Source organism: Passer domesticus, chromosome 1 (assembly GCF_036417665.1).
Source record: "Passer domesticus isolate bPasDom1 chromosome 1, bPasDom1.hap1, whole genome shotgun sequence".
In the NCBI taxonomy this organism is placed as follows: Eukaryota; Metazoa; Chordata; class Aves; order Passeriformes; family Passeridae; genus Passer; species Passer domesticus.
In genome coordinates, this window is record NC_087474.1 from 86,047,067 (window position 1) to 86,060,681 (window position 13,615).

Below are 13,615 nucleotides of genomic sequence, written 5' to 3' on the forward strand. Positions count from 1 at the left end.
AACTTGAGCTTGGAATTGGCTGTTGGTGCACCTTTCACTTGATGCTAGATCTTAGCTACACAGCTGACTAAACTGTATGCTTTTGCAATCAATGCAAAGCTGCATAACAGATTACAGTCCTAAACTGAATAATACCTATAACTATTTTTATTAAGAGTCTACTAAATAAAATGGACTAGAGAAAGAACATGGTGAACAACACCAAGGTGCAATTAATCTCAAATTTATTTTTTTTTTTAATTTAAAGAAAACAAACAGTTGCCGCTCCTTACAACTGCAGTGTACCTGTGGTGCTGCTTAGTCATAGGCTGCATCAGAAGCCACTTCTCCTAAACAGCCTGACATTTTGAAGTTTTAAGTGCAATAGGAAGCCTATGAGAAGGCAGGAGAAATCTTTCCCTTAGGGAGAGCATGTAGCAGAATGGATCAGGGAAGCACAAAACAAGTTTCATACCAAGACTGGATTTGAAATTCTTCAGCTCCATTAAAGTGCAGCAAGGTGCATCAGCCTTGTGAAGTCTTTGGAGTGAAATGGAAAGGATTCTGCCATTGTCCAACCCATCAACCTCTGCTTCTTTATCCATATAGTACTCCTTTTTGTATAAGGCTTTATAACCAAGTGTCATGGCTTGACACTGGCCAAACGCCAGGTACCCACGAAAGCTGCTCGCTCACCCTCCTCTTCCACAGCTGGGCAGAGGGGAGAAAAATTTAATGAAGGGTTCATGACCTGAGATAGCGACCAGAAGAAAAGACTTCAAGAGCAAAACAGACTCAACTTAGAAGTATTTAACACTTAATTTATTACTAACAAAATCAGAGCAGAATAATGAGAAGCAAAATATCCCCTTAAAAACACCTTTTTACTCCCAAACTCTCCCTCCTTCCCACTGACAGTACAGGTAGACAGGGCATGGGGGTTTTGGTCACTTCATCATCCAAGGTTTTCTTTCACTGCCCAGGGAGAGGAGTCCTTCCCCTGCTGCACCATGTGTTCTCTCCCATGGGAGACAGTTCTCTGTGAACTTCTCCCACGTGGTTCCAGTCTCACAAGCAGCAGTCCTGCCAAAAATTGCCACAACATGAGTCCCTCCCACAGGCACACAGTTCTTCCAAAACTGCTGTTGTGGGTCACTCTTCCACAATGTGCAGTCCTCCAAGGACAGGCTGTTCCAGACTGGAAGCAGGGGCCCTCTCTCTACATAGGTCGCCCACTGGTTCACAGCCTCCTCCAGGCATCAACCCACTCCAGACTTGGCACCTCCCCCACAGCCTGCAGGTGGATCTCTGCATCCTTTATGGATCCCCATGGCTCCAGGGGCACAGCTGCTTCACCATGGTCTCACCACGGACTGTAGAGGAATCTTGGCTCTGGCGCCAGGAGCACCTTCTGCCCCTTCTTCTCCACTGACCTTGGTGTCTCCATGTGGTTTCCCTCACATGTTCTCTTCCCTGGCTAGGGACATATGTTCTATAAGTACCTTCTTAAATTTGTTATCACAGAGGCATTACCATCATCTCTAGTTGGCCCAGCTTTGGCCAGCAGCCTGTCCATCTTCAGAGTCATCAGGAATTGGCTCTGCCAGACATGGTGGAAGTTTCCAGCAGCTTCTCAGAAAAGCCACATTCTTGGCACCCAGCTACCAAAAACCAGGCTGTGCAAAACCAACACACCAAGTATGATTACTTAGTAGATATGCCGCGCATCTTATGAGCAACTGGGTTTTTTTAATCTACATAAGTTTATCTACAAAACATAATAGCTACATCTCAATGGCAACAGAAAAGCTTTCATAAGATGTCATGTTGATGCCTCTTATTACAACAGAGCCAAAATAGTTTTGAATTACTGAAACTTCTCCCTTTCCATCCCTGAACTCCACCAGGATCCAACCAGGCCAGATTGGAACATAAACTAGGCAACCAAGTATTTCTCACACACAAAAAAAGAAACAAAGTTACCAGTGACAATGATCAATGACAGGATGAAAATGATCATGTAAAAATAACTCCACTCAAAATTAGGTGAGGAACAGTGGCATCTCTTTGAGACTTGCCATTTATGTGCAGAATTTGGGAATTGTCTGCCCTTAGGTCCTAATGAGATATTGTACCCTAGCAGCATGAGGCTTTTCTCATCCTTCCCTCAAGTTCATTCCGATCCAATATACAGTTATACAAATTTATCTTACTTTTTCAAATTACTTACATATAATTTTATGCTTGACTTAGTGTAACTGGGTAAATAAGAGTAGGCAGTTTCTCCAGACATTCTTAGGCTGTCAGATCCAGCTGATGTAATCTGTTTATGTTCACTCTAATTCAACAGAGCCAAGCTGATAGGACCACAGAATGCAAGTGTGTAGTGCGCAGCTCCTCAAGCCGATATTGATACACAGCACTGAGCTGATAGGCCCTGTGTGTCATAATGGCACAATGTCTCTCCAGTCCCAAACCCGGTCCTAATTCAAGGGTCTTGCATGAAATTGAACTGTGTGATAACTCAGGTGCTTTAGGGTAAGGTTTGTGTGGAAAACCTTGGAGAATTTCTTTTCTTCTTGATATTTAGGAATGCTATTCTTAACACATCATTCTTACTTTGTATCTATTAATACAACTGCAGTCTATTAATACAGTGGGTAGTATACCTGATTACCTTAAGAAATGTTGATTTGTTAAGTTTTAGAACTTTTATAGAAATTAAATTTAACTAACTACTGAAAATGGGAGTGAAAATGAAGAATTACACAAAGACAAAAAAACCCCAACAAATCAAAACAGAGGAACATTTTATTTTATTTTCGTATAAAATCACTCACAAAGCCATGGTATGCTAAGATTTTTTTTTTGGCTAGCTGATATATGCATACTGCCACAACTTAAGTCTATGGTCAAAGCAATGCTTTTATCAGAAAATAAGTGCATCATTGGACCTATTCTAAAAAGTTCTACAAAGGATGAGGTTAGAATGATATTTACAGTTTTTGAAGTCCCTTTTTCCCCATTTCTTTTCAATGTCTAAAATACGAAAATAAGCATATGAAAAAAGGGAACATACCTGCAGAATGAGCAGTTTTGTCTTCCTCTGAATTTCTAACAGTGCATGCCACAACCAATAAATGAATCAATAACCTACAGCTTAGGAAAACAAAAAAATAATATTTTATTTGCAATAGTCATTTTCTATCTGCCTATAATAGAAGACTATTCATGTTCACTGGCACTTAATTACAGCTTATCTGATTACATGAACTGATATTTATGACATACAGAATGGAAATTATTTTAGTACAGTTCTGTTATTTGCATTGTTGACAAAATTTCATGCCCATTACAAGTTTCTCTCAAGCCATATAAATATTTTGGCAACAAAATGAATTTTCTGGGGTCTAGTAAAGCGATTAGTTTATGAACATTCCTAAATTAATAAACAACAGTAATTTATTATTAATAGAAAACAAACCCCAAACTATTCCTTAATTTTTAATAGAACAGAAAATCCATTTACACACTACAATAGCTCTGCTGATTGAAAAGCTGTAAATTAAAAGTCTGTTGAAGTATCTTCCTTCTCAGTTAGTAAACAGAAAACATTCTCTCTTTTCCCACAAGAAATGGATGCATTTCTTTTAGATATCACAGCTTGAAAATATACGGTTTTTGTTTCTCTTACAATAATTAACAATATTTGACTTGTAGACATTCTCACTTTATTTTTTCACATAGTATTTTTGGTAGATATCTAAATTTGCTGTTATAGAAAATTATCACAGGCATTTAATTTGTTACTTAGTTCAATATCAGTAATTTTTCTCATAAAGAAGCGTGAATAGAAGTTACTTACCAAAGGTCTTCTCCCTGAAAAATTTCAAGGAAGTGACACACAGAAACAGATTTGTGAAGCCCAGGAATTTCAGTTTACCATCATCTTCTATTCCTATTTTCCCAAGGCACTTTTTCTTTGGAATCATAAACTTGGGGTTTTATTCATAGAAAGGACTCAATAATTATTAATTTTTGATTTTTTTAATGGTCATAATCATAGTTTTTAATGCAATTTTCAGGATAATGAAGTTTGTTGTGAATCACTGACAAAATTAATGCCTGAAAAAAGACAAATTAAATTTATTTGATATTTGTTACAGATAAGAGCACAAACAACAATTTTAAACTTTTCTCTTAATCCATTTTAAAAAGGAAAAGGTGATCTATACCAGAATACAACTTAGACATAAATATTATTGTTTTTCATCAATTTAGGAAAACATACATAGTCTTTTAGAGATAATCAGTAATTTTCTGGTGTTTCAGCAATATCCTCACAAATTCATAAAGATGAGAGTTATCACTCCAAAATATCAAGCAAAAAGAACCTAGTTAGATGACTTTTCAGCTTTGAGATCTGTGAAAAATTTAGGTTTTAAGAGCTTTGATTTTGGTAAGTAGCAAGGTTTTTTCACATATTTTCTTATAGAACAATTGTTTGAATAAAGTGAAGCTTCATAAAAATAATTACTCTTAAGAAAATGAAGCTTCATAAAAATAATTGCCTTTAAGCATGAATCCTGTAATTGGCCCAATAACAGGAAACTTCATGAGGTCAAATACAGAGACATTGTCATTTAACTTCATGCAATGTAATAATCAAGGAAGGTATTCCTGCACATTTTAATGCAACCTTAGGAAATTCTGCAGTAAAATGGCCTTGATGGTAACAATGGTAACTGCCAAAATGTCACTAACATTTGTAACAAAGCTGCCCAAAGCACGGATGTACCTGAAAAATAGTCTATTATCAGAGGTACTGTGAAATAAAATGAGGAAAGATAAAACACAGTACAGAATATCTCACATCTGTCAGTCCTAGGGTAGCTTTTTGCTTGGGACAATGGTTACCAGTTACTCCAGAACCTTACAGACATGCATATAATTGGACTTAAGAATTATATGCTAATTTTTTTGAGCATTTAATTTTTTTTTACCTTCTCACCAGCGCAGGAGAGGAATTTAACTGGGGATGCAAAAAGAATAACACACCTTGGGATTTTATACAGTTGAGGCCAAATATGCTAGTTTGGACAAATATGGGAGGAAACTTCTGAAGTAGTCTCTACCAGAGAGCAAATTCAAGCAGCTCCTTCCCCAAGTAGTTTGGGAAAGATTTCCTTGGAGAAAAGTGGAAAAAACTGTTTATTTAACAAGCAAAGTACTCAAAAACATCAGAAAAAATGAATAATATTAAACAACAAAACCTCTCGCTGTTCTAAAGAGACAGCAAATTCAGAAAGTCCTTCAGTGGATGTAGCTCTGTCTCTCATGCTCTGGGGGCCTGGGCCCAGTGTGCCAGGCCTGGTGTGCAGCTTGGGGGTCCCAGGAGATTCTCTTGATGTCCTCGACAAAAAAGAAGCTGAACAGGCCCAGAAAAAGAAGGCACATTCCAGGCACAGTCCTTCTTGCTGTAGCCAATGAGGGAAACCAGCGAAAAAAGCAAAGAAAAACTCCCCGTCTCTCTCTTTCTTTGCAAAAAGCCAAGAACTCTGAGACAGTAGTGAGAGCATTGTCCCTGTCTCTCTGTCCAAGAAGAGACAAGGCTCTCACAGTCCGTGAGAAGGAATGCGGGGCAGCAAGTGCAGGTTCTGCAGATCAACTGCACACATCTTCTCCCCTCTTTGGCTCTTGGAACCAGTCTTAAAAGCACAGAACTCAATATCCAGCATAAGCAGAACAGACAGCTGGGGATATAAGCATCATAAAGTCACCCTAGGACAGGCAGGCAGCAGTCAGAAAATTCAGTAAGTTTTATGACAATGCTTTTCTTAAATCACTGCCTTGGCCATTCTACAAATGAAGTAATATTTCCTTTTTTTTTTTTGTGTTAAATATAAAGCTTAATGCACTGAATAATGTTTTATTAGTGTAACCAGTACACAGAGAGAAGGCATGTGGAATGTGCCTGAGATGGTTTTCCAAGGGAACTGTCTTCTTATGGTTTCCTGAGTTGCCTCAGTTTTCAGCATTAATATTTTATCAGTGAGAGAAACACTTCTGCTCTCATTGCACCTTTTAGATATGTGGTGGGATATAAATCTGGCATCTTTGCTTTAAAAGGCATAAACAATATTTTATAATAGCTAGTACAGGTCCCTGAGAGTTGCAAGCATGGGTTCCGGTGCTGGATCTCCCATAGTTTGCCCCACTGATATTGGAGACAGCAGTCATGGTACAGAAGTTTTGTTGTCCTTAAGCTATGAACAATAATATCGTCCATTCCTCTTTCTCAGTAATTTTTAATAAACAGATGTGAATAATTATATAGGATTGAACATGTTTGAAGTGCATTTGAGATGATATATAATTTGAGATCCGTGTAAATGGAAGCAATTTAAAACCAGGCAAACAGAATTAATCTGTGACTGCCTTGTAGTCCTTTATTTCAGGCAAAATCTGTAGTAAATTATTGGATTACATTAGGTAGGATGCAGCTCAATGGTGAAAGACCATTAATGTCTCATCAACTGTAAATTATGATTAAACAATTTTCTCGTGCTGACAACACACAAAGTACTTGGACACATGCAGTCATTCTTACTTCCTAATTATAGTTTGACTTTGACCATAGAAGTCTCACTTGCTTAACCATAAAAATCTAAGATCTATCACAACAATCTGTTTTATAGCCTGAAAATTTATCAGGAAATTAAGATACAAGCTACAAGCTTTTCTTTGTGGAAAATACAAAAACCCCACCAATAACAAATTATTTCAATTATTTTATCACAGAAGGTGTGGTTAGTGGTGGAGCAAAGAAATGTGATTGAATACTTTACAACATATTTAGAGGAAGATAAGTTGATGTGATGAAAGAAATTATTTTTGAAAGAAGAATTCACAGGTACAATATAGGAGGAAGAAAGTGATATGGTTTTTCAGCAGAATATAATCAGTATTGATATCACTTAAATGTCAACACCCATGCTGTTCTATGTTGCCATCTTGCTGCAAAGGTTTCATACCTTCTTGGTGATTTTCATGAGCAGCTCCTCACAGCACTAACTCCTTCTTCTCAGCACAGCCAACAAACTCCATCTCACCTCTCGACCAGCCAACCTGCTCTTTTATAATACCCCTCTTAATTGGATCCAGCTGTGGCCTATTAAGGGCAGGCTTGTTCTTAATGCTTGCTAATCAGCACAGCTGTAACCCCTTAGGGGTGAGATTACCTTCACCATCTCTATTCTCCTACATTTTATCTATCCACAGTTCTACATAGAAGTGATTTGGATAATAAGAGAGAACTGAAAAGTAATAAAATTTGCTGACATTACAAAGGTTACTTGATATCCAAAGAAAAGACAATTATGAAGAATTAGTGGTTTCTATCAGCACCATTCAGGAAGGTATTAAATACATTGGTGGCAAAAAAAAAAGGAAAATAGAGAAGAGAAAAAAATTAATCTCCTTCTCCTTGAAGAACACTGTGAAGTATAGCTTTCTAAACTGAAAAAATACCAGACTTCTTCTGAGGCATTTTGAAACTGGCCTATTCATACCTGTTTTCAGAATGTTTAGAAAACATTGTTAAGGAGCACAGTAATTTTTTGAGTGAATTTCCATGGCATGGTCTATAAATTAGAAAGCCTTTGCATACCTTCCAGAATTTTGGTGTTAAATGTGAAATAAGTGGATTAGCCCTAATGAGGACAGGTGGAAGGATCTGCTAAGACACTGAAAGCAGTCACAGCATCACAAAGGGTACAATGGAAGCCACTTGGCAATAAAACTGACAGTGAAATTTAGTGCCAAGAAGCACAGTCATTTAGCTGACTGCAGAGAGTTATATAGCAAAAACTGAAAGCCTGGAGAAATACCTCAGGTCCAATCAGCTGTAAATTTTGTGATTTGGACTCCTACTTTCATCTTTAATCCATGTATCTTTCCTTTTTACCTGATAAGCAGAATGAAACATCAGACATTCTGGCATGCTACAAATCAATTTCTATTACTCTATTGATCAAGATAATTTATCTTTGTCATACTTCAAGCCATTCAAACTCAGTGATGTAGTTTAGTTCTAATTACTAGTTTTCTCTATAGCAAGTGGTTTTGTTTTGAAATGATGTCCAAAATTCCCATATTTAATCAAATATACATTACAATTCTGTTAATAAAGAATAGTATGACTCACTACCAGTAAAATAGTCCTTCCCCTGTATTCACTCTATTGTTTGCTATGGCATTGATATTTGCTTTGTATAAATGGTTTCTGTAATATTGACTCCATTTATGTCAATCTACATTTTTTCACATCCTTGAACAGCTTGCTTTTATTTTTTTCTGAACTCTAGAAGTGCTGTCAGTCTTATTTACTTTCCATTGAAAGCACCATCTCTTGATAATAAAATTCAGAAATGATAAAACAAAAGCTTATTTAAAATGCTTCCATGAACATAACCAAATAATGCATATTTGAAATTTCAAATAGCTCTAATTTTGACTATATCCCTATTTCTTTCCTAGGCAACTGAAACTGAAGACTTGCTTCTAAGGATGCAGGCACACACAGCCTGTTGAAAGCAATACTGACTGTTAATTGATATTTTTTATCATAAGAAAATGAAAAGTTAAACATTTAGTCCTTCCACTTCAAAATCCCACTGTCCACAGCTTAGTGGAAAAGAGCAAAAACCTTACAGATCCCTCAAAGGATGCCCAACAGCAAAGAATAGTGGTAGTTCTGAAGACTGGGGGTAAATTTATCTTGATAAGAGATCAAGGAGGGATGAAAATCCTGCCCTTTACTCAAGAGCAGCATTACTTCTGATGTTTTGGCACATACCCCAGATTAATATATTCATGCTGGAAACTGCAGATGCTTCCTTTAGTAGAAAAATCAGAACAGGAGAAGTACTGGAAACAGAAAAATATTCCTGCCTACACACAGTTCAGGGCAACTGTTCTTTCATTTCTGAGACAGGAAAATCTGAAATTGAACGCTATTAAGTTGCTTTCCAAATCTGAACATTACAAAAGATTCTTGTATTCAGTCTATCTTCACTACAAACAGAGCAGCATAAGTTAAGGCAACCTATTCATGAGTTTTATTTATTAAGTAAAAATTATCCCAAATGTAGACATGTGTGCTGTGATTTACACAGTCAGAGAATGAACATCTAATAGAGGAAATTATTATTAAAAATTTTAGTGCAAATCTTTTTGAATACAAAACAGAGATACAGGATCCTAAATTAGTCCAGAAAGCCATCTAGTCATACTGAAAAATTAAAACTGATACCCATGTAATTTTAAATTACTGTTTTTATCTTTCAAAATGCCTTTCTTGTCTATTCTAGGTAGGCTGTATAGATTACAGCTCTATATCTTTAAAACATTTTTAAGAAAAATATATTTTCAGTGCATGTATTACAGAAAACTTTATTCTGTCTGCATATAGCTAACACCCACTTTTAGCAATAACAAATCAAAAATCAAAGATATTTTTCAAAATTATCAGATACATTAATTTGTACTCTCATATATTTATAAGATATTTCAAACACACCTGTAGCATCAAAATAAATTGCCTTAGAGCATTTTCAAGGGAAAAACAGGTTTAGCAGGGAGTAATATTAATCATTTTAAAATAAACCTGCCTTTCATATTTCTCGGATTACTTCGGTCAATGTCCTCAGGCCCCTTTTCAACAAAGGAGCTACAAGAGATATGCCAAGGATGGAGACAACATGCCAAGCCTGAAGCAGTGCCTTCCCTGCCCTAGGCTCTCAAGTTGCAGATATTCATTCAAAAAGCTGAAGGATAAACACGAAAATTCACCCTTTTATTTCTCATAAATGCATAAACCACTACCAGCTAAAAAGTTAAGATCAGTTAAGTAACTGGCAGCAATAATTCAAACCAAAATACAACAGTGTTATCCTAAATTAAATTCAGAAACAGTTTACATGTTAGGTATGGGGGTTTTTTTTCCTTATGTTCTACAGGCTTTCCTCCATAGAACAAGATTTGAGTTGAGATATGGCTTTCAGTGGAAAAATAGGAGGGCATGGACTACCTTTCCAGGTAAGAAGAAAGTACCTCTGCTCATTTTGTTCACTTAATAAATACTGAGCAGGATCTCTAACCAGGGTATTAAAATCTCCAGCTGAATGCTCTCCTCTGACAAAGTTTGAAGTCACAGTCCCGACTCCCAGAAAAATGCACTACCTGCCAGGGTATCATTAAACCTTCATATTGATATATTCAGACAGAAAATATTACTTGGAACAAGATCTGGAACGCGGGCATATCATGTACCTGCTGAGAGTGCTACCTATCCAGAAAACAAGATTTTAGGAGATTAAAATGTCATCCTAAAGCAACCTGTTTCTAGAGAAAGGTTTGGCAGGATACACTCATTCAATCTGACATCATTCACCCGTAGTTCTGACACAGTGCTTTTCCTCCAGATTCTTCACTATCATTTTGATTGATTTATTTTAGTTTACCTGAAGCTGGCTCTCCTTCCTCTATTCCACATTCTCATTGCAGAAAACACTTGGAACAAGACTCTTATCAGCTTTTGGTTTCATCATGGATTGATCCCAAAACATGGGGGTTTTTTTCCCCCTTTTTGTACAGTGAGAACAATCATTCGCTGGAGCAACCTCTCCAGGAACTTGATAGAGTCCCTGTCACTGAAAGTTTTCAAGACACGATTGAATTACCTTCCAGCCTGGATTGTTGTATGTGTTTCTGTGATTCAGAAGTTCAAATTCAGAGGTGCTGGTCCTGGACGGGAGGATGGAATCTGACCCAGGATCTACCAGATTTTATGTGACTGCTGAGTTAGTCCTAAATCCATGCTTCTTTATAGTTAGTAATTCCAAGTCAGCTCTTAACAGAGCTCCCATTCCCAGAAAATTCTACATCACGGTAGCCATTATACTGAGTGTGTGCATTAGAGAGATTAGGAACATACAGATGTCTTCATATTCTGTATTGCCTTAAACACTAAACTAATTAATATAAATATAATGATATTTCTTTAATAATATTGTAAGTCTTTTCTTTAAAAATTGAAATGAATTTGAGTTGCATTGAGAAGGATGAATACATAGTTCTAATGATTAGCCACACAAGTTTTTTGAATACACTGCAGTGTATAAATTATGGAGTAGATTACTCACTTTTGTCTTTGCAATCTAACCCTGAAGGAATTTTCCCCAGTAGGCATTCCATTATACAGGAACAGCAGAATACAATTTCTTTGTTTATATATTTTTCAAGCTCACCAGTTCATCACAGTACTGTGCATTTATTTTAAAAAAATTAGAAGATGCAGGTGTCAATACATATCTTGATATATGGACTTCTATTGTAATAAATCTATCCAGATGAAATGCTTAAATAACACATGGTCTAAGAAAATCACTGAAAAATAGGTCTGACTTGTAAAACTTTGGAATTGTTTTACCTGAGGTCACATGTTATAAACAATTTTATATTTAAAAGACTGCAAAGAAAAAAAGACATTAAAAAATCCCAGAATATTTCATTATAGATCAGCTGCTTGTCTTAATTTTAAAAACGTAGCTAAGGCCTGTTCACTGTGTCTAACGTCAGTCAACCAAAAAAATGACTGGAATTATTGTGGACTTGCATACCTGTAAGATAAATGAAATTCACACCAAAATAACTAATTACTGCAGAGTGTAGCAAACTGTCAAAAATAAATCTGCAGAAATAATTTACTAATCCCTTGAATATACACAATTACGTAGTTTCATGAAATGCTTCACCAAGAAGACAATGTGAATTTTCAAATTAATTCAAGCTTTTTAAAATTATTTTTCAGTTTTTAAAACATTTTAAGACTGGTTTTTCTGAGTAAGATTTTTTTTTTTTTTGTATGAATGATCTGTTTCATGTAATGTATGCTAGCCTCAGAATTCTGAGAAAAGCAAATAGTTTAGCTATTGTTACACTCACCTAATGAGGGTAATCTTGGCAAGAGACAAAGCATTCTGCAATGCCATACAATGTAGTTCTAAAACTGTCTTTGTGGCAAGAGTAATTTTCCTGTTTTTCTTCAGCAGACTCATATCAAGAAATGTAGGCTGTTTGGAGGAGCCAGTGACAGAAGTATTCTCCACATCCATTCCATCTTTCTCTAGCCTTGTTTGATTGTTATTCTCAGCCTCATCTGATATGTGATGCCATTCCACCACCATTTTATCTGCTCATCTGCTGATTGCTTTCCTGACACTTTGCCCTCCAGGAACACTAGCTTTGATTGTTATCCAATCTTTTGCTAAAATAGAAAAAGAGTTTCAGTGTTGTATCTCAGACATGTATATTGAATGTCAATTACACACCAACTGTTCAAGTATCTACCCACTAGCAGTTCCAAACATTGGCTATTACAGATGAACAGATATTAAAAGGAAAATACATACAGATGATTTTTTGAGCATAGTCTGTTTATCAAGCATGAGGACTGTAGATGAAATAAATCTACACTTTTGATAGAGGAGGTTTTTTTAATATGGATTTTCTATCAAGGGGTTTTACAAGCAAGATGAAAACAAAGAAAGAAATCTGAAAGTTGCATATATTCTAAGTGAGGGAAAAAATTATCTTAATCACAATGGTGTTCTAGTGACAATTTTAAATCAGTTATCTGCCTAGTATACTGAGAATGAAAACACTCAGAAGCTCACAGAGATGAAGGATTGCTCTAAAAGTGTGAATAACTTTGAATAAACCAGAAGTTCCTCAATGTGGAACAGATTCAACTCACTGCCTGTGTCAGGGTAGATATGAACACTGTGCAGACAGTGCTGGCTACAGTTTTGACACTCTGTTTACTACACAGGAACTGTGTGTTGCTGGGCTGAAATCACTGTCAGAATGTTTAGCTGGATGAATTTCCCTTATCTATTGACACATGTGGAGCTATACTGTCTCTTGGGTTGGATTTCTCGTTGAAATGCTCAATAAGTACTTGAAAAGAAAGATCCATGCTACCTGCCCAACACTGCTTAACCCTGTTGTGAAGATAAACAGAATGCTGAAAACATGGATTTTAATTTCAATGAACAAAAAAGAACAAAAAATCAAAACCAGAACCAAAACAAAAAATTGCCTTTCTTCCTCATAAATGTGAAATGCTGAAATCATCAACTCTGACAAGCTGCCCATAGATTTATTTTTTCTTTGAAGTTTCAGATGGAAGTTGAAATTTTAGTGCAATGTCATGGAGACATGGAAAAGTTTACTGAGAGCATCTTTCTGAAATAATAAGGTCAAAAATGACAGATGGAGCTTAATAAGTCATCATATTTCAGGAAAATGCAAATTATGAGTGCTATCAAGACAATTAAGATCTTGCAGAAATTAATGCAACAATTAATTCTTCCAGAATGTTTGATCTTTGTTGTGAAAATCTACTACCTGTCCAAATATAAAACTATAACATTTTTTCAATCTGCCCTTCTCAAAACAACAGAATGACAGAATGCTTTTTTCCAAATTGAAACTAAAATCACTTGCCGTTATGTTAAACATCTCTATATTAATGAATTAAACACTATCCAAAGCACTGTTTTTGATGCAATTT

General features: G+C 36.0%; 1 long non-coding RNA gene across 1 annotated transcript in view; it reads right to left on the minus strand.

The window, feature by feature from the left end:
• Positions 1 to 829: 829 nt before the first annotated feature.
• The window catches only part of LOC135304952 (uncharacterized), a 119,607-nt gene continuing 106,821 nt past the window's right edge, over positions 830 to 13,615 (minus strand). The window contains exons 6-8 of the long non-coding RNA XR_010366204.1: positions 5,038 to 5,165; positions 3,845 to 4,104; positions 830 to 1,655 (exon numbers count right to left, since the gene is read on the minus strand). This is a non-coding gene — a long non-coding RNA (uncharacterized LOC135304952). The remainder of the gene's footprint in view (positions 1,656 to 3,844; positions 4,105 to 5,037; positions 5,166 to 13,615) is intronic.